Below are 22268 nucleotides of genomic sequence, written 5' to 3' on the forward strand. Positions count from 1 at the left end.
CTTCATTGTTTTGTTTAGCTCATTCTCCTGCATTCTTTTTCAACTCTGACGGTAAACCTTCTTCCATAAATAGCCAGAGAGATGAAAGCTGTATATATAGAGACAGCGTAGTGGCAGCCAGTCCAAGAACCCCACAGGCCAATGGGGGACAACTAACAACTTTCCTTTCATTTTCAATAAGTAAATGCACTTACATACAGTACATCTGAGCAAATTTCATGTATGAAAATGTGCTATATAAATAAAAGCTGCTGTTGTAGTGCAGTGAAAACGTATTGGTCCTGCATAGGATCTTCTGAATGTTTGCATATTTTTGACATTGCACCTCATCAGATTACCTAAAGGGAACCTGAATGAAGAATATTTGATATGTACTTAATGTATAAGATAACCAAAACTATCCAACAGACGCTGTCTGCATGTAAAACAGCCATTTCCTGGCTTGACTGTATTTTGCAGTAATAACTAGTGCCAAACACTCAAGATCATGACTGCTTAATCACAGGGAGAATGAGGTTTTTTTTTTTTTTACAACCTCATTTCATGTCCTGGCATTCCCCTGGAGAGCTCCTCTATTTTCACAATGATTTTAAACGTGATTCCTGGAGTGTTTTTGACAGAATGGCCACACATGGAGATTTAATTGTGTTTCAGATCTTCTCCATTTCAGGATTTTGTCTCTTAATATAACTCACTGGAGGATTAAGTTATTTTAGAATGATTTCTACAGTACACTGAACGGTATTAACGGATCTTTCTGGTCATTTTTACGAATACCACAATATGATGATGTGCCTGTATCAGAGTGTGTGAGCATACAAGTCACTCCTTTCTGAGTCAAAAGCAAAAACATCAACCAAACTAGTATGGCACTCCTTAGAACAGTTAGCCTGGGGGTCTTCTGCTAATGGGGAGGTCGAAGCAACCACTAGGTTCAATGTGCTTACTATGGAAATGTGCCAACTCTGCCTGAAGTTGGCAGTTGTTTTGATCAGAAGTTAATAAGACTCAAATAAACATTTTTCCTTAAAAGGTTTGTCATCCCAACATTGTAAGATAGTATATCTTCTTTTAAATCTACATGAGCAACTTAAGTCTTTTTGCAGTTTAACATTCTGGTGAAACAAAGAAAAGCTTTGATAATTTCAGCCAATGGACACCAGATCCAGTATTTAACCAGATGTGCAGGCACAGGGTCAACCTGATAACTAGTAGCTCCTAACTGAAAACAAGCTATGTTAACAGGGCAAATAATGAAAAATACCCCACAGTCATAGTGGATGGAGTAGAAAAAGTGGCATTCTGCAAAGCAGGTGATTGCAGTGGTCGTTAGTAGGCAGGGAAAAAATCAGGAATTCATTAACTTACTTACAGTCAGTAAGTAAATAAATGCTTCCAGTAAAAACTGTTAGCAATTTGGCAATTGTAGGATGGTTTCTGTTAGAATCAGCAACTACACCCAAATTATAAAAAGATTTTGCCTGTATTATAATAATAATAATAATTCATTACATTTATAAAGCGCTTTTCTCAGTACTTAAAGCGCTATCCACACAGGGAAGAAAACCCACTATCTTCCATAGTCTCCTTACTGCAAAGCAGCAGCACTACCACTACACCACCTGTGAGGACAGCGTATTTGGTGACATGATCAGTATAGGCAAGGGGATAAACACTTGTAGAATGGCGCTATATTGGTGCCTGACCCGGCACAGACACACACGGAGGCACACATAAAAAGAAACCAAACTTTTATTTTCGCTTCAGCTGGAGGCCACGTCTTCCCCGTGTCCCTCAGCACTAACACAGTCCCACAAGCACAAACAGGTCACAAAAGCTAACACAAAGCACACTGCTCTTTACCACCACTCCTCCTTCCGGCTCTCGCTCCCAATAGTGGCTGCTGGCTCCCTTTTATAGCCCACCTGGAAGTGCTTCAGGTGACTGATGACCTAGATCCGGCTGCACTTCCGGGTATGGCTGCATCCCCGCTCACACGGGCTCAGGAAGCCATGCAGCTCCCCCTGGCGGTGGCCACGGAGCCCAACAGGGCTGAGCTCTGGAGTCCCATGTCTGTGGCCCCGATGAAACCCAGGGGGGCTACCACCAAGCGTTCCGGGGGAAGTAGTATGCCGCCCATGGCTGTTACCCCAGACCAAGTGTCCAAGGGGCGTCCCGGCCGGGCATGGAATCCGGCCGTCCGCCACACACTCAAAGCTGTCTTCTTGCCTAAGTGTTCTAATCAACACCAAACTGCTGTTGTAGATTGAAGCTCTATTGATAACCAGTATACAGAACAAGCCTTTAATGGAGCAATTATTGTTGAGTATTAAAGATGAGCACTAAATGCAAGAAGGCAAACTGGAAACTACAGAGCAGGAGATAAGAAAACCAGAAGGTATAAGGAAGAGGCATGAACAGAGTCAGGCAAAAGCTCCGTATTCTGTTGTAAAAGAAAGTGTCAGATTGTAAAAAAAAAAAAAATAAGGGAGCAGAAAATGAGACGTACAATGAGATGCCTAGCCAAGTCTGAAACCAAAAGTTCAGACTGATCTGTTGTAAAACCCCAAATCAGAAAACAATACTCGTAGCAATAAATTCAAAGCACTGAGATTGCTTTCCAAAATATAACTAAATAAACACACACACTAAAGTTCTGAGGTTCAAACTGTAATCTTGGATACCCAGGAAGTGCATGGGATAGCTCTTATGGCCATGCTTTAGTTGAATTTTATTTTTTACATCTCCTCAGCATTCATTTCATCATATTCATTTTTTTCCTGATATGGAGAATCTTTCGCCATTAAAAAAATCTGTTCTACGTGCAATAGTCAGAAGTGCAAGTCTTGTGAGGTCAGACATGCAACACTTAAAACAGTCAAAGTCACAACCCAGAAACCATCCAAGATTACAGACAGGTGAACAAAATTCTACATCGGTGGGTAATTTTTGGAAAATTATTATTTTTTTTTTCTCCTGGCTAGTGTTTTGTTAAATTTGATTTTGTGGTGAGCGTTTAAAACTTGCCTGAAAGCAGAACTAACTCTCTGGTATCAGCCTTTGTGTTGCTTCTCATCTATCTCCTTGTTGCTAAAAATATTTTTCCTACCTGTCTTCTCTTTTCTGCATAACAGCGACCTCATATAGTGGCTTTGGTCATGTTGGTCATGCCTGGCTAGCTTGATTATCATGGAAACATGTACACAAAATAGTGCCGTCTACCGTAAGTAACAATTGTGAAAAGAAAGGCATAACTTCCAACCTTAAGAAATGCATTTTAAAAGTGCAAAGAATATTACCAAAGACAAATCATTGTGACCCTACAAAATGCACACGATAGTAAAAAAAAAAATTAAAAAGAGACCAGATAATAACAGTCAGTAGATAGATAGATAGATAGATAGATAGATAGATAGATAGATAGATAGATAGATAGATAGATAGATACTTTAGTATTCCAGTAACACACAAACTATACCAAACACCAAAGCTTATGAACAGAAAAATAAAATTCAAAGTCAAAAGATAAAAAAGTAAAGGGATTAAACACTAAGATCTTCTTGGAAATGGCTTTTAGCTTCCATTTCTTCTACTAGGAAGGAAAAATCCAAAATTTTTGACACTGTGTTTTGTGCACAGCCTTAAATGTGCGCAATTACATCATAAGTCCCAGCCACGTAATGTCACATGCCACACTAATGTGACTGCCAATACGTATCATCACTATAAACAACACAATGCCCAAACTGCAAAGTGGCATCACCCATAAAAAACAAAAGGTCTGCATAAAAAGTAAAAAAAAAAATCTTAATATTTGGTAAATGATCTTTAATAATGAAATAATAACCAAAACACAGTCCTAAACTCAGCTACGCATTCATGACAAATACATTTAATGTCACTTTACATAAATGATTAGTGTGAAACTAACTCCTAAATAGATGAAGTGGCAGGTTCAGGATTAGATTGTCTCTTAAGCAAATCCAATAGAAGAGGTGAATAGACACCATTTAATCTTTTGTATCCAATTGCTCCCGATGACCAGGAAGGAGAGGAAAAGGCATAGTAAATAGACCTTATGGACTGAGATAGTGTGAATTCGGTAAAAGGAAATCAAAAGATTTTGCTTTATGTACTGGTACAAGTTTAACCTTGTAGGTCACGATGGTTTGCAGAAAGAGCACTGTGACAGTCTGTTGAGAGATTTATTATTATAGGTATACTCAGGTGGGGTAGCTTCATGTAGCTGAACAAAGTTGATTCCATTTTTCTTTTACGCACATTAGATGAATGCTCTGATCACGTAGTGTGTGACTGATGAATGGTTCTTGAGTATCTACAAGTTTTACGTTAGTAGACATTGAAGAAATGTGGCACTGAAAACTGGCTTAAGTAACAAATTAAGTCATTCAAGTCCATGCTATGGTGTACATTTCCAACAATCATGCCGTCTTTAATACTGACTGAATACATGCTCATTCTCACTCATCACATCATTGATCGCAAACCACTGAATCTTCTAGTGGACTCAGCTGGTATGCATTGGCTTAGTAATATAAGAGCAATAAGACCTAAAAAAGTCCATTCAATAGAATGATAACAAACAACTTTGCTCTTCCCTGTCAGAACCTCTAAAATTTGTTCAGCTTTAAATGCTGCGTAGCAGAAAATAAGAACAAATGTCTTGGTAAATATGAATGGGGCTGAAACAATGAATAATCAAAAAGAAAATGGAGTCCAAGTAGAATATGAAAAGCATCCTCCTGGACATTCTGATGACTAGAAAAAAAAAAAGGTGGGATGAACTCCCAGGACTCTGCATTGCAGAGGCATTTAGACTTTCCTTGGATCTGCACTTTGTATTTTAGATGAGATCACCCTCAAGACATGTGATGGGAACTTCTATAAATGGCAATCAAATCATGAAGCTTTAGAAAGATACAAGAAGGCTTCGTCGTTCTCTCTCAGGGAACAGCATGAGTCACAAGCCATGGTGCTGTGTGCCTCCATAACTTTATAAACAGTATGCCAGGGTAAGCATGCCATATTAGCAAGTCAGTGTGTCAGGACAGAGATTCACATTCCAAGAGCAATGAGGACAGCCACTGCAGCGGCACTCAGAGCACAAAGGAATATTAAATAACCAGCAGACTGCCACCGATTTGGCTCAAGCTAGAAGGTTAGCTCAGGGCTTACTTCCTCAGAGGAATCTTGGGTGATGGAGTGCATCCTCTTTACTGCTCACTTTCATAGAATGCAGGTCCAAAAGTAGACAGCCTAAAAGCAGCAATGAGACTATTAAAGGACAACTTTACCGGTTATGTCATGCATGTTTTAAAATGAGGAAACCTGGAAAGAAGTCTGGTATTCCAGACAATTAATTTAAATGTTCCTTCAGCACTTTGTTGCTATGAGGTACACTGTTCAAAATGCAGTGAAAAGTGACTAAATGGAGACCAGTTACAGCAAAACAGATTACATTTTGCACAAAAAAGAGGAATGTCCAAGTCAGTAATAGCGGTGAATTTGTTGTACCTTTAAAGAATGTTAGGAAAGAAGGACATTAAAGGATTAATCACTTAAGTCTTAGGTAATTAAACCCACCAAACCCATCTCTATATCTGCAGAATAAAATTGAATCACTTCTTAAATCGATCCCCAACAGTAGGATTGACATAAAAACTGAATAATGCACAGGAGGAGTGTGGCGGTGCAGTGGTAGTGTTACTGCCTTGCAGTAAGGAGATCGTGGGGTCGCACCCCGGGTCTTCCCTGCGTGGAGAGTGCTTTGAGTAGTGAGAATAGCACTATATAAATGTAAAGAATTATTATTATATATAAATATATATTTTAAAATGCACTAATGATGTCATTTATGTGAAGATTATCACAAGCATACAGTTAGGTCTGAGTGTTAACTCTATTTTGTTTCTCTCATAATGTGCTATGAGCAAAAGCTATGTTTCTTTATCTTTATAATTTAATGGTACCCTAATAATGTCAGTCAGTCAATCATTGTCCAAACCGCCAGATCCTAACTACAGGGTCACGGGGGTCTGCTGGTGCCAGTCCCAGCCAACACAGGGTGCAAGGCAGGAACAAACCTCGGACAGGGCGCCAGCCCACCGCAGGGCACACACACGCACCAAACACACACTAGGGACAATTTAGGATCACCAATGCACCTAACCTGCATGTCTTTGGACTGTGGGAGGAAACCAGAGCACCTGGATGAAACCCACCAGACACGGGGAGAACATGCAGGCAGCATAATAATGTTACCGTTTTAAATTCTCTTTTGTTTTTATGTCATTTGTCACTTAAGATATTCAAGAAATGTGTTGATTTTCATTTTAATCATAGGGGTGGCACAGTAGTTGGCATTGCTGCCTGGCTTCATTAAGAACCCTGGCCCCTTTTCTACGGAATCTGAATGTTTTCCTTTTGTTTGTTTGGATTTGGAACAGACACAAAGGAACTGTACACACGCTAAACATTCAAGAAGAAGTCAGCACTGTTTAAGCTTGAAATCATGAGTTGAAAAGCAAGACAGAAAAGTACATAACAAAAGCAGTCACAATGGATATTAAGAATCAGTAATGTTATTTTACATTTACAGTTTAGAAAGTCCCAATTAAATGTATTAACTTCATGTCACAATCATGCATGAAGAGGTCTGCTGACAGGGTGGTGAAGAATATTTCTTTATAGCCACTTAGAAGTTTATAAAATTGTTAGACATTACATCATTTTCACTTACTGGACCAGGATGGAAGATGCAAAAGCGCTTATTCAAATGTTTTCAGCTGTCAAAAAATTGGACATGTAGAATCAACTATTCCAGTCGTGAAGGGGAAGCTGATCAACCACTAGAGGGCAGGGTCGAGAGACAACAGGCAGTTGATTTGCTTCTCCACAGTAATGCCATCAACAGGTAACTAGTGAAGAATGACTGTAATAAACCTGAGGAACACATCCAGTGTGACCTTGATCTGAAGATATACGTAGCCTGAACTCTGATGAACTTGTCAGCATTGTATAAAGCAAAAACCTGGTAAACATTAATTGGGGCAGTTCAAATAATAACAATATAACTATTAATAAACTAGCTGTGTAAGCCCATGCGAAACTATTAAAATCATCAGAAAAAAAACCTGAAATGTAGAGACGTCAGGTAATTTAAAGGAGCTACTCTCTCCTAGGATGCACACCAGCTTGTGTATTAGCATGGGAGAAAAAGTAAAAGAGATACCGTTGTGCCAATGTTATAGGCTAAGCGACTTTGTCTTTCTTCTGAGGTGAGGTTTTGTTTTGCTGACATGCTGGCCCTGCTAGTGTTATTATCTAGCTTTCTATGTTCTATCCACATATATCACATTAAGAAACTTTCTTACTTCTACCCTCATAACAAATCCTCATTCCTCTTGTGGTCGAATAGTAGTGAAACCTGGGTTCAAGTTTAATTCTTTCAAAAAAAAAAAAAGACAAATGCACAATGGCTCTACAAAGGTCTATAAAACTGAAAAGACACTCAGTAGCCTTCTCTCTAGTAAAGGTGTTGAACGGGTTTTGGCTTCTTGTAGAGGTCCGTCCTCTGAGTTGGTGCCTCCTTCCGGGGATACCCCACTCTATAGGACCTGGCTCAGAAGGGGTGGAGTGAGTTGGCCCCACTGGTCATTTTCTTAGAGCTGAGAAGGCAGAAACAAGTGAGAAGGTTAGCGCCAACACCCTCTCTCACTTCAGGGTAGTACTACACACCTCAGCTGAGCCTGAACGGGGCCCACTGATGCACATGTGTGACGCTTCTTGCTTTGGCTGCTCCCGTTAGGGGTTGCCACACCGGAACATCTTTTTCCACATCTTCCTGTCCTCTGCATATTGCTCTGTCACCTGCATGTCCTCTCTCACCACATCCATAAAGTTCCACTTAGGCCTTCAACTTCTCCCCTTCCCTGACAGCTCTATCCTTAGCATCCTTCTCCCAGTATACCCAGCATGTCTCCTCTGCACATGTCCAAAACAACGCAATCTCGCCTTTCTGACTTTGTCTCCCAACCCTCCAACCTGAGTTGACCCTCTAATGTCCTCATTTCTAATCCTGTCCATCCTCGTCACACCCAATGCAAATCTTAGCATCTTTAACTCTGCCACCTCCAGCGCTGTCTACTGTGCCACCGTCTCCAACCCATATGACATAGCTGGTCTCACTACCATCCTATAGACCTTCCCTGTCACTCTTGCTGATACCCGTCTGTCACAAATCACTCCTGACACTCTTCTCCACCCATTCCACCCTGCCTACACTCTCTTTTTCACTTCTATTCCACAATCCCCATTACTCTATACTGTTGACCCCAAGTATTTAACTCATCCACTCTTCTTTTCTAATGCTGAGAGGCGTATCAATACTTTTATTACATTATGTATCAACTACTCAAACTTCCTACTAACAGGCATCCCATCTAATATGTTATCACAGTTCCAGCTGATTCAAAACTCTGCTGCAAGACTCCTTAGACAGACCATAACAGCAACCACATCACAGCCATCACTCTGCCTTCACTGGCTCCCTGTGTCTTACAGAACTGAAAATAAAATTTCTATTGCTCATCTATAAAGCTTTAGTTTAACTGGTCGCGCACCAAACTACATCAGTAACCTCCTCCGCCTCTCTGCTCCTGTCTGCCCGCCGATTCTCACCATCTCATTATGCCCCAAACTAACCTGTGCTCTGTGGATGACGGGGCCTTCAGCTCTGTAACGCCCAGGCTCCTGAAATGAATGAGATCAGCCGACTTAACTCATTCTTTTAGAAAACAACTTAAAACTAATTTGTTCAGGAAGGCATTGAACTGACCTGACATTCTGACCTTTTCTTTCAGTTTAACGTCTCAGCCCGGGTGCTCAGGATGATTTGCGTTTGTTTCACAAATTATGTTATTTGTTTAGGGCTTTTTTGTTTGTAACATTTTGTATATTTATTCTGGTTTATTGTCTCTTAATCTTTTCAATGTTCTGGGTTTCCTGAAACTATCTTTTTTTTTCTGTTGTATGTGGATATTGTTTGTTTGCGATATTGTAGATTAGATTAAACAAACTTTATTAATCCCAAGGGAAAATTCAGATGCATACAGCAGCAGAAAGATGAAAACAAGGATAATGGCTCACGGGACAGATAATACAGCCAATTAATCCATTTCATAAACAAATAAACAAATAAAAAGTAGGATTTATACCTTGATGTTCGTTTTAAATTTCTGTGAAATGCTTTGAGCAACAGGAATAGAGCCATATAAATGGACTATTATGATTATTATTATATGTATAAATTGATTATTTGTATCCATTCTTCTATGCTACAAATCCTGAATGGTCCAACTTTAAGATCATGGAGGGCAGTAGCAATCTATGCACAATCAGGCATAACACTGAACTAATTCGGTATGGGCTGCCAGTCTGCTGAGAGGCACACTTAGCCCACTTTGAGATGCCACTTCACCAGCTGAAAACCTCACGTAAACACACGAAGCAGATTGAGAACGCCACACGGACGCTACTGACTGACCCAAAGTTCCATCTCTGTCACCCGGAAAGTGACACCCTTGACAACGCTAACTCAAAATGTAGCATCCCGGATTCACTCGCTCGGGTTAACTTGGAATGTGGACCGAGGTTTCCTCAACTTACCGTACATCTCTTCGCTTGCCATTAACTCCAGGTCGAGGCGGGCGCGGGCCGCCCAACGGGCGTACGGCGTCCTCACGTGCCGCCCAGTTAACCCCGCCCACCTGCCTTGCCCTGACTGGTGTGAAAGCGCACGCGCGCGCGCGGTGGGGTTGGACGGTGTCGCCCCACGTGGCCAGTGCAGTGGTGAGTGCGCGGGATGCGGGTTGTGGGTTGCGGGTTTGAAGGCGGGTGAGCCCAAATGTGGACGACACCGTCGTTTCTTTTTCTCGTGCCACTGCGGTATGAGCGTCGCATTCCTCATGCCCAAATAAAGCCTCCACATTCCTGCCGTTTTGGCTCCTTCGACTGTGTTTATAAGTGCATCTCCCTGCCTGTGTCTCATTTAAACTGGAACCTTTCCCAGGATCACGGCCGGGCCTGCAATAAAACAGAAATGGTACTCATGGCAGGCGAGCAGGACTTATAAGGCGTGGTGACGGCAGCTTCTTGGCCAGTTTCTTAAACCTGTTATTAAATTCGTATTCAGTTTTACTTAGTACACTGCAAGTTGCAACGTCACAAATATTTTAATTTTTTTGCAAAAAAGAAAGAAAAAAGATATGTTACAAAGTATTGTGTAAATGAATTTCTTGTAGAAGCCAAGGCTTCCAGGCTTCAAGGGTGTATGACGTTTAGAGATTTTATTTTGCTTCTGTACCAAATAGTCACGTTAATTTGTTTTAAATGTTATGTTTTTAAGGAAAGTCATGGTCGCTGCACACCTTATTCAGTTTAAGAAATTTGAGTAGTTTATCACACATTCAAGAAGAAAGATAAAGTGAATGTCAAGCTGATCAACATGTGCCCGTGTTTATCTTAGATCCAGTTGGCACAGCATTTCCTTTACTTTTGTTATAAAGTGTAGAATTAATATTTGCTGTAAAACAGGTATAGCATAGCAGCTGCCTTGTAGCTAGATGACTGATATTGATTTTTTTATTCTCCAGTTCCAAATTGGCCTGCGTTCTTGAGTTTGGCCTGTGGTGGACTGGCACCATGTCCAGAGTTGTCTCCTACTTTGTCCCTGATGCTTCCAAAGTAAGCTGTGAGCCATGGCAACAGTTTTATTTTAAAAAAAGCACAGTTAAATAAATGATTGATAAAGCTTTATGTTGTTTGCACAGTGTTCCTGCATCAAGAATTTTTTTTTTTTATTGCTGTATCTTCCACATCCTTAAGGTTAATTGGCCTTCTATGGAGGTGTGCCCTGCAATAGAATGGAAATCCGGGACAGAATCTGTTCATGCCCTGCACCAGGTGCCGCTCCGGAGCTCACTGCAGCCCTTAAATAGGTAAGGCAAGTCAAGGGGTTGGCTAATCTTCTTCTGTCAGCTTCTCCCATTAGGGGTTGCCACAGCGGAGCATCCAAAATTGTTGTCCGTATATTGATTTGGCAAAATTTTACACAGGATGCCCTTCCTGATGTAACCCTCCCCATTTATACGGGCTTGGGACCGGCGCAAAGAAACACACTGGTTTGTGCATCCCCTGTGGCTGGGTTAATGGGTTAGCTAATAAGCCATTCATTTTGTAAATGTGCTTTTCCACTGAAGGTCTTGGGGAGTCAGAAGTTATCCCACCAGCGCTTAGTACAAGGTAGTAACCAACCCAACGCACTGTGGAAGTACTTTAATGTTTAATACTACATATACGTACCATAGGGCCAAAAATACATTATTTGTTAACCCGCCATATTCATCTTTGGGTTGAATTTGTGGATTATGTACTATACATTTATGCAAACACGGGGCAAGCAGGCAGAAACCACACAAACTGTCCCTGGAACAGGTCATTGAACTCCTCCTTCTTCTTCTTCTTCTTCTACTCTCGGTTGCTCCCGTTAGGGGTTGCCACAGTGGATCATCTTCTTCCATATCTTCCTGTCCTCTACATCGTGCTCTGTCACACCCATCACCTGCATGTCCTCTCTCACCACAACCTTCTCTTAGGCCTTCCTCTTCTCATCTTGCCTGGCAGCTCTGTCCTTAGCATCCTTCTCCCAATATACTAAGCATCTCTCCTCTGCACATGTCCAAACCAGCACAATCTCGCCTCTCGGACTTTGTCTCCCAACCGTCCAACTTGAGCTGACCCTCTAATGTCCTCATTTCTTATCCTGTCCATCCTCGTCACACCCAATGCAAATCTTAGCATCTTTAACTCTGTCACCTCCAGCTCTGTCTCCTGTGCCACCGTCTCCAGCCCATATACCATAGCTGGTCTCACTGCCGTCCTGTAGACCTTCCCTTTCACTCTTGCTGATACCCGTCTGTCACAAATCACTGCTGACACTGTACTCCACCCATTCCACCCTGCTTGCACTCTCTTTTTCACCTCTGTTCCACAATCCCCATTACTCTGTACTGTTGAACCCAAGTATTTAAACTCATCCACTTTCGTCAACTCTACTCCCTTCATCCTCACCATTCCAATGACCTTCCTCTCATTCACACGCATGTATTCTGTCTTGTTCCTACTGTCCTTCATTCCTCTCCTCTCTAGAGCATATCTCCACCTCTCCAGGGTATCCTCAACCTGCTCCCTACACTTGCTATAGATCATAATGTCATCAGCAAACATCATAGTCCAAGGGGACTCCTGTCTAATCCCATTTGTCAACCTGTCCATCACCACTGCAAATAAGAAAGGGGCTCAGAGCCACTCCCTAATGTAATCCCACCTCCATGTTGAATGCATCCGTCACTCCTACTGCAGACCTCACCACTGTCACACTTCTCTCGTACATATCCTGTACAACTCTTACATACTTCTCTACCACTTCCGACTTCCTCATGCAATACCACAGCTCCTCTCAGTCACCCTGTCATATGCTTTCTCCTGGCCTTCTGTCTACTTCTCCATCAACATCCTCAGAGCAAACATTGCATCTGTGGTGCTCTTTCTTGGCCTGAAACCACACTGCTGCTCACTAAAAACCATTTCCCTTCTTAACCAAGCTTCCACTACTTTTTCCCATAACTTCATGCTGTGGCTCATCAATTGTATCCCCCTGTAGTTACTACAGCTCTGCACATCCCTCTTATTCTTAAAAATCAGCACCTTTACACTTCTTCTCCACTCCTCAGGCATCCTCTCACTTTCCAAGTTTCCATTAAACAATCCTGTTAAAAACTCCACTGCCATCTCTCCTAAACACCTCCATGCTTCCACAGGTATGTCATCTGGACCAACGGCCTTTCCATTCTTCTTCCTCTTCATAGCAGTCCTTACTTCCTCCTTGCTAATCTGTTGCATTTCCTGATTCACTATCTCCACATCATCCAACTTCTTCTCTCTCTCGTTCTCTTCATTCATCAGCCTCTCAAAGTACTCTTTAAATCTTCATAACACATCCTCCTATTCCTGGAATTATGGGTCAGTAGTTTCACAAACAAATGTGCCACCCTTACAACTGTACCTGGCAACAATTTTTCAGTAAAGCCTTCCATAACAATAAAATAATTTTTCTATTTTTGGCTTATCCTTTTATCTAATGTGACTTAAAAGGTAAGAATGAAGTACCATTTTTAATAGATTTTTTTAAAATGGAACACAAGTGGGTTAAGTGACTTGCTCAAAGAGTAGAAGGAAATAAATTACTTTATCAAAAAGAAAAATCTCCATATCAGTCATAATTACAAAAAGAATTGCAGACTCCCCAAAATGCATGGATGCCAGATTTATTGACACTGTTAGTATTATTTTATTTTATAAACTAGCCAAAGTACCCAGCGTCACTTGGGTATAAATGAAAGGGGAAAGCTGCCTGTTGGAAATTCAGCATGGCTAAACACAACCCACGATGAGACCAAATGACGCAGTCTTAACAGAAGATGTAATCCTGTGAGACAATGCTTATTAAATTTAAACTGTACATCTCTGTAATCGAACCTAAGAATTACAGATATCTCGATGTGCTCAAATTAATGCTATTTAATTAGAAAGTTTAGATATCTAATATATAATTATCAATATGTCTAATTCAGAGCTGTCCAGAAGTGAACAGGAAAAGTCGCTCAGTTTTGGCGTGTCAGAATGGTGTTACATGTAACTTTTGTTAAGTATTTCACTGTAGTCTGTACTTAAGATAATAAGATGACTTCTAATACGACATCGCAACTAAATAAATGTAGATATCTCAAATTCCAACTATGACACATCAACAAATATAATGTCAAAAATATGATTTTAGCTTTTCAGAATGTAATTATGACTAATCAAGAGAAGGCATGAAACGTTGAAGTGATAGGCTTATGTTTGTTATTCTTTGTCTGTTGTCTTTCTGCGCAGTTTCTGAGCAAATATACTGCCGTCCATAGGAAAGCGACTGTAGCATCATAACTCAGTTCTTTTTTTACTGGATGTTACAGTTGAAATATTATGTTCAATGTATAACATGCAAATGTATTTTTCACATATACGTCTTTGGTGATGTGTCAAATCAGAAATGAGTGATTATACATGATGTATATGCTTTTACTTGTCATACCATACCATACCATACCATTTTATTTGTTGAGCGCTTAAAAGCACAGCATTACAACTGACCGAAGCGCTGTACAGTTAAAAAAGAAGCAGGACTAAAAACAAAATATTAAAAACAAACATTAAGAGAGAATTAAAACAAAGATACTAAAAACAGGTCAGAGGACCCATTAAAATTGAGAAATAGGAAGAAGCAAGTGGAAATGAGACAGGTTAAGAATTAAAAGCCAATGTGAAGAAGTGCGTTTTTAGGCATGATTTAAATGTGGCGACTGAGGCGGCTTGCCTAACCACTAAGGGTAGAGAGTTCCAGAGCCTGGGTGCACAGACGGAAAAAGGCCTTTCACCACGAGCTTTAAAATGTGCCTTGGGAACGGCTAGGAGCAGCTGATCTGCAGATCTAAGAACACGAAGAGGATTGTGACGATGGAGCAAGACACTCAAATAGGCAGGGGCTAGACCAGTGTTTCCCAAACTCGGTCCTGGGGACCCCCTGTGGTTGCAGGTTTTTGATCCAACCAGCTTCTTTTTTTAATTGAACTCCTGGGCTAATTAAGTGAACTGAGATTTCCCAAGTTCTGTGTTTAGGGAACTAATATAGAAATTAGAAAACTAAGTTTGAGAAAAAAAAATATTAAAATGTACCAAGCAGTTATATAGGAATGTTTTTTGTTTTCTTTTTAACAGTATTTTCATCTTGATTTTCATTCTACTTTTCTAGGTGTTCTAATTGTTTAATTAATCCATTATTTACTAATTAGTGGGTCTGACTCTAAAGTAGCTGAAGCCTTTGATTATTCAGTGTTGTTTGCCTGGGTGTCTGATCTGCTTGTTTTAAATTGTCATTATTAAGATACAACGAATGGGGAAAAACTGCACAGAGAAAGGGCAAAGTATAATGAAATCAACAAAAGAGAGTTAAGCATTTAAATCTATAGCAAAAGCACAAATATTTATAAATGTCTTATAAATGTAAAAATCATGCTGCTGTGCTTTTCTCAATGTCGAATAAAAGAAAAAAAAAATACCAGCTAATTAAATGAAATCAGTGTTATCAGGTGTTGTCACTGATTAAGAATCCAGTTGGAACAAAAACCTGCAGCCACAGGGGGTCCCCAGGACCGAGTTTGGGAAACACTGGGCTAGACCGTTTAGTGCCTTATAGGTTAAGAGGAGTATCTTAAAATCGATTCTGAATCTAATCGGCAGCCAGTGTAGGGTTTTTAAAATTGGTGTAATGTGTTGGCTTCTGCTACTTCCAGTTAGAAGCCTTGCAGCCGCATTCTGAGCCAGTTGGAGTCTAGAAAGAGTGGCTTTACTGATACCATAAAGGCAGGAATTTGAGTAGTCGAGCCGGGACGTAATGAATGCATGGATTACTGATTCCAGGAGGTGGTTGGACAGAATAGGCTTGAGTTTGGCGATTCGCCTGAGATGGAAAAAGCAGGATTTTACTGTGCTGTTGACTTGAGCATCCATTTTCAGGACCGTATCCATTTTGATTCTAAGATTGGAGACAGACGAAGTTACTGGAGTGGGAAGAGAGTCGAGGCGAAGGGGTGGAGTCCGTTTGCAGTCGGGACTAAAAACAATGACCTCGGTTTTTGAATCGTTCAGGTTAAGAAAGTTTACAGCCAGCCAGTCCTTAATGTCAGATAGGCAGTTGAGGAGAGGTTTGGTGGAGTCAGTTGGCTTGAGGGAGAAATAAATTTGGCAGTCGTCAGCATATACAGTGGTGCGAAAAACTATTTTTTTGCATGTTTGTCACACAAATTGTTTCTGATCATCAAACACATTTAACCATTAGTCAAATATAACACAAGTAAACACAAAATGCAGTTTTTAAATGATGGTTTTTATTATTTAGGGAGAAAAAAAATCCAAACCTACATGGTCCTGTGTGAAAAAGTAATTGCCCCCTTGTTCAAAAATAACCTAACTGTGGTGTATCACACCTGAGTTCAATTTCCGTAGCCACCCCCAGGCCTGATTACTGCCACACCTGTTTCAATCAAGAAATCACTTCAATAGGAGCTGCCTGACACAGAGAAGTAGACCAAAAGCACCTCAAAAGCTAGACATCATGCCAAGATCCAAAGAAATTCAGGAACAAATGAGAACAGAAGTCATTGAGATCTATCAGTCTGGTAAAGGTTATAAAGCCATTTCTAAAGCTTTGGGACTCCAGCGAACCACAGTGAGAGCCATTATCCACAAATGGCAAAAACATGGAACAGTGGTGAACCTTCCCAGGAGTGGCCGGCCGACCAAAATTACCCCAAGAGCGCAGAGATGACTCATCCGAGAGGTCACAAAAGACCCCAGGACAACGTCTAAAGAACTGCAGGCCTCACTTGCCTCAATTAAGGTCAGTGTTCACGACTCCACCATAAGAAAGAGACTGGGCAAAAACGGCCTGCATGGCAGATTTCCAAGACGCAAACCACTGTTAAGCAAAAAGAACATTAGGGCTCGTCTCAATTTTGCTAAGAAACATCTCAATGATTGCCAAGACTTTTGGGAAAATACCTTGTGGACTGATGAGACAAAAGTTGAACTTTTGGAAGGCAAATGTCCCGTTACATCTGGCGTAAAAGGAACACAGCATTTCAGAAAAAGAACATCATACCAACAGTAAAATATGGTGGTGGTAGTGTGATGGTCTGGGGTTGTTTTGCTGCTTCAGGACCCGGAAGGCTTGCTGTGATAGATGGAACCATGAATTCTACTGTCTACCAAAAAATCCTAAAGGAGAATGTCCGGCCATCTGTTCGTCAACTCAAGCTGAAGCGATCTTGGGTGCTGCAACAGGACAATGACCCAAAACACACCAGCAAATCCACCTCTGAATGGCTGAAGAAAAACAAAATGAAGACTTTGGAGTGGCCTAGTCAAAGTCCTGACCTGAATCCAATTGAGATGCTATGGCATGACCTTAAAAAGGCGCTTCATGCTAGAAAACCCTCAAATAAAGCTGAATTACAACAATTCTGCAAAGATGAGTGGGCCAAAATTCCTCCAGAGCTGTAAAAGACTCATTGCAAGTTATCGCAAACGCTTGATTGCAGTTATTGCTGCTAAGGGTGGCCCGACCAGTTATTAGGTTCAGGGGGCAATTACTTTTTCACACAGGGCCATGTAGGTTTGGAATTTTTTTCTCCCTAAATAATAAAAACCATTATTTAAAAACTGCATTTTGTGTTTACTTGTGTTATATTTGACTAATGGTTAAATGTGTTTGATGATCATTTTGTGTGACAAACATGCAAAAGAATAAGAAATCAGGACGGGGGCAAATAGTTTTTCACACCACTGTAGGTGATATGAAATTGCATGTTTTCTAAAAATTGCACCTAATGGCAGGGTATAGATTGAAAAAAGTAGTGGCCCTTAAATGGAACCCTGGGGGACCCCACATGGGAGTGGGATTGATTCAGATGAAAAATCGTCTAGCATGACTCTGAGAGTCCTGTTACAGAAATATGACCTGAACCAGTCGAGGGCTAAGCCAGATACACCAGCCCAGGATTCGAGTCGGGAGATCAGGATATAATGATCGATTGTGTCGAAGGCGGCAGATAAGTCGAGAAGAACCATAATCACGTGGAGTCCCGAGTCCAATGCCAAAAGGGCATCATTTAGGACACGTAAATGCGCAGTTTCTGTGCTGTGTTGGGGCCTAAAGCCTGACTGAAAAAGGTCCATGCTTCAATAGACTCTTCAAAGTGGTAACATCCACAGTTCTTGTAAGCCATTAATTCTTTACATTTATTTGCAGATGGATATTTTCTATTTGTACAAGTTCTGTGATTCTTTGGTAATTATTACTTTGGGACAAGTTTGATTTGTTTGGTTTTGTTGCTTGCTTCCATAGACTATTGACCCATCAAAGTTCATCTTTTGACCACAGTATACAAAGAACTTTAATATCGGTACTCTTGAAACCAAAGAAGCATCCGTCCATCCATCCAATATCCATCCATCCATTTTCCAACCCGCTGAATCCGAACACAGGGTCACGGGGGTCTGCTGGAGCCAATCCCAGCCAACACAGGGCACAAGGCAGGAACCAATCCCGGGCAGGGTGTCAACCCACCGCAGGACACACACAAACACACCCACACACCAAGCACACACCAAGGCCAATTTAGAATCGCCATTGCACCTAACCTGCATGTCTTTGGACTGTGGGAGGACATGGGGAGAACATGCAAACTCCACACAGGGAGGACCCGGGAAGCGAACCCAGACGGGTCTCCTAACTGTGAGGCAGCAGCGCTACCCACTGCGCCACTGTGCCGCCCACCAAAGAAGCATAGAAAGTAAAAAGAGTAAAATGTTAAAAAAAAAATGTAAAAGGGGCTTTTATCAAAAACCTGAATAATGCATTTTTTTTCTTAAGAAATTAAACAAATATTAATCCAGGATGCATCAGTAATATTTAAATGGTTTTATCTTTTTGAAAAATATGCAGAATTATATTTGTACTTAAATGTACATCTAAATGATTTTAGTTTGACAAATACTCAAAGTTGTAATTATAGTACATCTGTGTGTCACTGTTCGTTTCATATGTTAGAATTTTATTACAAGTGGAAGATTCTTCCTAGCAGAAAAATGTATTCAGGGTAAGCATGGGTTTATTGTAGATGAGTAAAACTGAGGTCATTGTGTTTCAACAATTATAATTAATATGGCAGGGAAGGCATTGTAGTGAAATCAAGCTACGTCAGATCAAGAAAGCAGCCAATTTGTTTCCATGCAGCCTCAACTAGTTTTGTGGAAGAAAGTCATAAAAATACAAATAAAAATCTCAAACTTTAACTAGTACAACTGTGTTCAGCTTAGCCTTCTACAGTATTAGTGTAATTTATCATTTATAGCAATAAGGGAACCGTAGATTGCTGTCTATAGCAGATTGTAAAAATTAAAAATACCCTTCCATCACCTAAACCTTTCATGTTCTGGTCAATCTCCTGTATGAGTGTTGTTAATATAGTGTGTTTAATTGTGGAGTTAACAATTTACTGTAGTAGTTTCAACTAAGGCAGATGTTTCTGCTGCCTCGCACCTCCAAGAGAATGACTTCAGATTCCATGGTCATTATCTGTGTTGACTTTGCACTTCATGCTCCATGACAGAGACTCCTTTTTTCCACTTGCTTTAACTGCCTTTCACTTGGCAGGCCTCAGCATCTCTCGCTGACCACTGATGTGCCTTCTCCCAACTGTATTTCACATCTGTAACATCGTATGGAGCTGACTGGCTGGTTAATTCATCGGTGCTTTGTGATCCTGTATTTTGACTGGAATTATCTTCTGTTCTGCAACAGTTTATTAAAGTTAATTATGGCCCTGTTTAGGACTCTACTTATTTCTGGTTGCCAGTCAAAGGGGTAATTCATGATTTTTCTTTTAGTTTATGACTTTGTTCTAACACATTCTCATAGACAAAAGATTATTGGCCTGAAGTGCTATGTCACTGCTCTGAAGGGCACAAGCCCTATTGCGATCTTGATTATGAACTTTTATTTCTAATTTGAGGACAGAACTAAGCAAGATTTCTTGTAATTTTGTAATTTATCACATGCATGCTGGGGACTTTGTGGCCTGAGCTACTGCTTCTTACGCTGCACAAATATGCCAACATTTCATCCATTCAGAGTAAAGTAAGGCACCTCACTAATAACCTAAATTAAATTAATAAGAGCTTTGTGAATTCTATTCCAGATTATTTTCTAAACACCCCAAATCTCTCAAGATGAAATTAATTCAGTTGTATCTAAACTAACCCTCCTCAGACTTTCCAAAGATGAAGTCTCCACTTCAGATGTGACTATTACTGTGACTGAACTTTAGAAGGCTTTTGCATTTTGGAAACCACTGTTTCCATCCGCTTGGCAATCCCCATGTTAAACCGTCTAAGATCAAACAGGCTTTTATTTTGTTCTCCTCAAGGGGCAGATAATGTAAGATATTTCTTGCACAATTATTGCTCCTATTCTTTCTAGGGCTCCTGCTCTGCTTTCTTTAGATTGTGAAAATGCATTTGATAATGAATTGGACATTTCTCTGGCAGGTTTTGCATCAGGTTGGTGTCAATGCATGTACATTAATGAATCAGTCAAATTGATTGAATCAAAATTCATTCCCCTTGTATTCACCATTTTCATCTGTCTCCGCAGTCATCCTTACTTGTTACAAATCACAAATTGAGACAATAAGTATACCGTGCACATTTATGCACCTTCACGTTTATCACGCTAACGATTTTTGCTTTGCTTTTGTCCACTGGTTTCTAGTCCTAAGTATAAATTATAAAAGTTGAAATATATTGGTATGGTGACATGGTGGTGCAGTGGGTAGCGCTTCTGCCTCGCAGTTAGGAGACCCATCTGGGTTCTCTTCCCGGGTCCTCCCTGCGTGGACTTTGCATGTTCTCCCCGTGTCTGCGTGGGTTTCCTCCCACAGTCCAAAGACATGCAGGTTGGGTGCATTGGCGATCCTGAATTGTCCCTTGCGTGTGCTTGGTGGGTGTGTGTGCCCTGCGGTGGGCTGGCGCCCTGCCCGGGGTTTGTTTCCAGCCTTGTGCCCTGTGTTGGCTGGGATTGGCTCCGGCAGACCCCCGTGACCCTGTAGTTAGGATACAGCGGGTTGGATAATGGATGGACGGATGGAAATATATTGGTACATTTTCAGGTACTCCAGTGCCTTACTCACTAGTGGGGCGTGCCATCTATTATTATTGTAATTGTTGTTGTTTATTCATATATTTAGACTTGTGTCTTCTGCAGGGTTGCCACCTCCTTTGTGCCCATTTCCCTTCTCACAACCCTGTACTGTGAAAATCAATTGAGAGATTTTTATGACTGTGAGCTCAGACATTGAATGGTAAGTAAAATTATTTGATGTTATTTACATTAATGAAAGATTTGCTGAAAGTGACTTAAAAATAACATTACAATTACTTCTGTAGTTCTCAGGCAGACGTATTGACTTACTCGAGGTTAGAAATTAGTACTTATTAAGGATTTATAATTGAACATTTTAGCAAGAAAGGGAGTCGCATCACCTGTTATTACCCATCCTTCATGTTCTGAACCAACTGTGCCCGTTACCAATGGAGATTAGTATTATACTCATTTTTGTAACTGACATCCAGTCCTAAGCTGGACCCTGCAATCAGATTTCATCTGCGTTGGTTTAGCTATTAGGCTATGCTAGTTATTATTATCATGTGCTATTCATGGATTGCTCCGTTCTTTGATTATCTATCCATCCATCCATCCATCCATTTTCCAACCCGTTGAATCCGAACACAGGGTCACGGGGGTCTGCTGGAGCCAATCCCAGCCAACACAGGGCGCAAGGCAGGAAACAAACCCCAGGCAGGGTGGCAGCCCACCACAGGGCACACACACACACACCTCAAGCACACACTAGGTACAATTTAGGATCGCCAATGCACCTAACCTGCATGTCTTTGGACTATAGGAGGGAACCCACACAGACACGGGGAGAACATGCAAACTCCACGCAGGGAGGATTTGGGAATCGAAGCTCTTTGATTTTTTTTTGCTAAAATAGTCCCTGGCTCTGTGCATCCTTCTACTTGAGCATGGCGGAGGAGTATGGAGGTATTAATGTTTGAACTGATGTTGCATTTAGGACTGGATCCTGGATTTTCCCCATCAAGCCTGAAAATGCAGTGTATGTGTACATATATTATTACAATTATTTGGTAAGTCTGAAATGCCTTCCAGCAGCTGTCCTGTATTGTTCTTGGGATAGTACAGGCCGACTACAAACCTCTATGGGATCAGGAGTATTGTGGAAATTGATGCATTGTTATTAATATCATGTTTGAAAAGCATGGCAGATATATCACAGACTGAATATGGTGCGTTCAAAAAGTACTAAAAGCAATTAAAGTAAGTTCACATCGTTCTTTTTCGTAATGCTGACTTTAATCAGATGCAACAGACACTAACTAGCCTTATTCCTGTCTCCTCCAAAATAATCGTCAGTTCAAAAAAAGTTAAATGTTTTAGAATGTCC

The 22268-nt window shown here is 40.8% G+C and overlaps 1 long non-coding RNA gene across 1 annotated transcript; it reads left to right on the top strand.

Moving 5' to 3' along the window:
• The first annotated feature begins 9789 nt into the window (after window positions 1–9789).
• LOC120541607 lies at window positions 9790–21095 on the top strand. The gene is made up of 4 exons (XR_005636052.1): window positions 9790–9870; window positions 10674–10764; window positions 10906–11018; window positions 21005–21095. It is a non-coding gene; the product is annotated as an uncharacterized LOC120541607 (long non-coding RNA).
• The last annotated feature ends 1173 nt before the right edge of the window (window positions 21096–22268 follow it).

Source organism: Polypterus senegalus, chromosome 12 (genome assembly GCF_016835505.1).
Source record: "Polypterus senegalus isolate Bchr_013 chromosome 12, ASM1683550v1, whole genome shotgun sequence".
NCBI lineage: Eukaryota > Metazoa > Chordata > Cladistia > Polypteriformes > Polypteridae > Polypterus > Polypterus senegalus.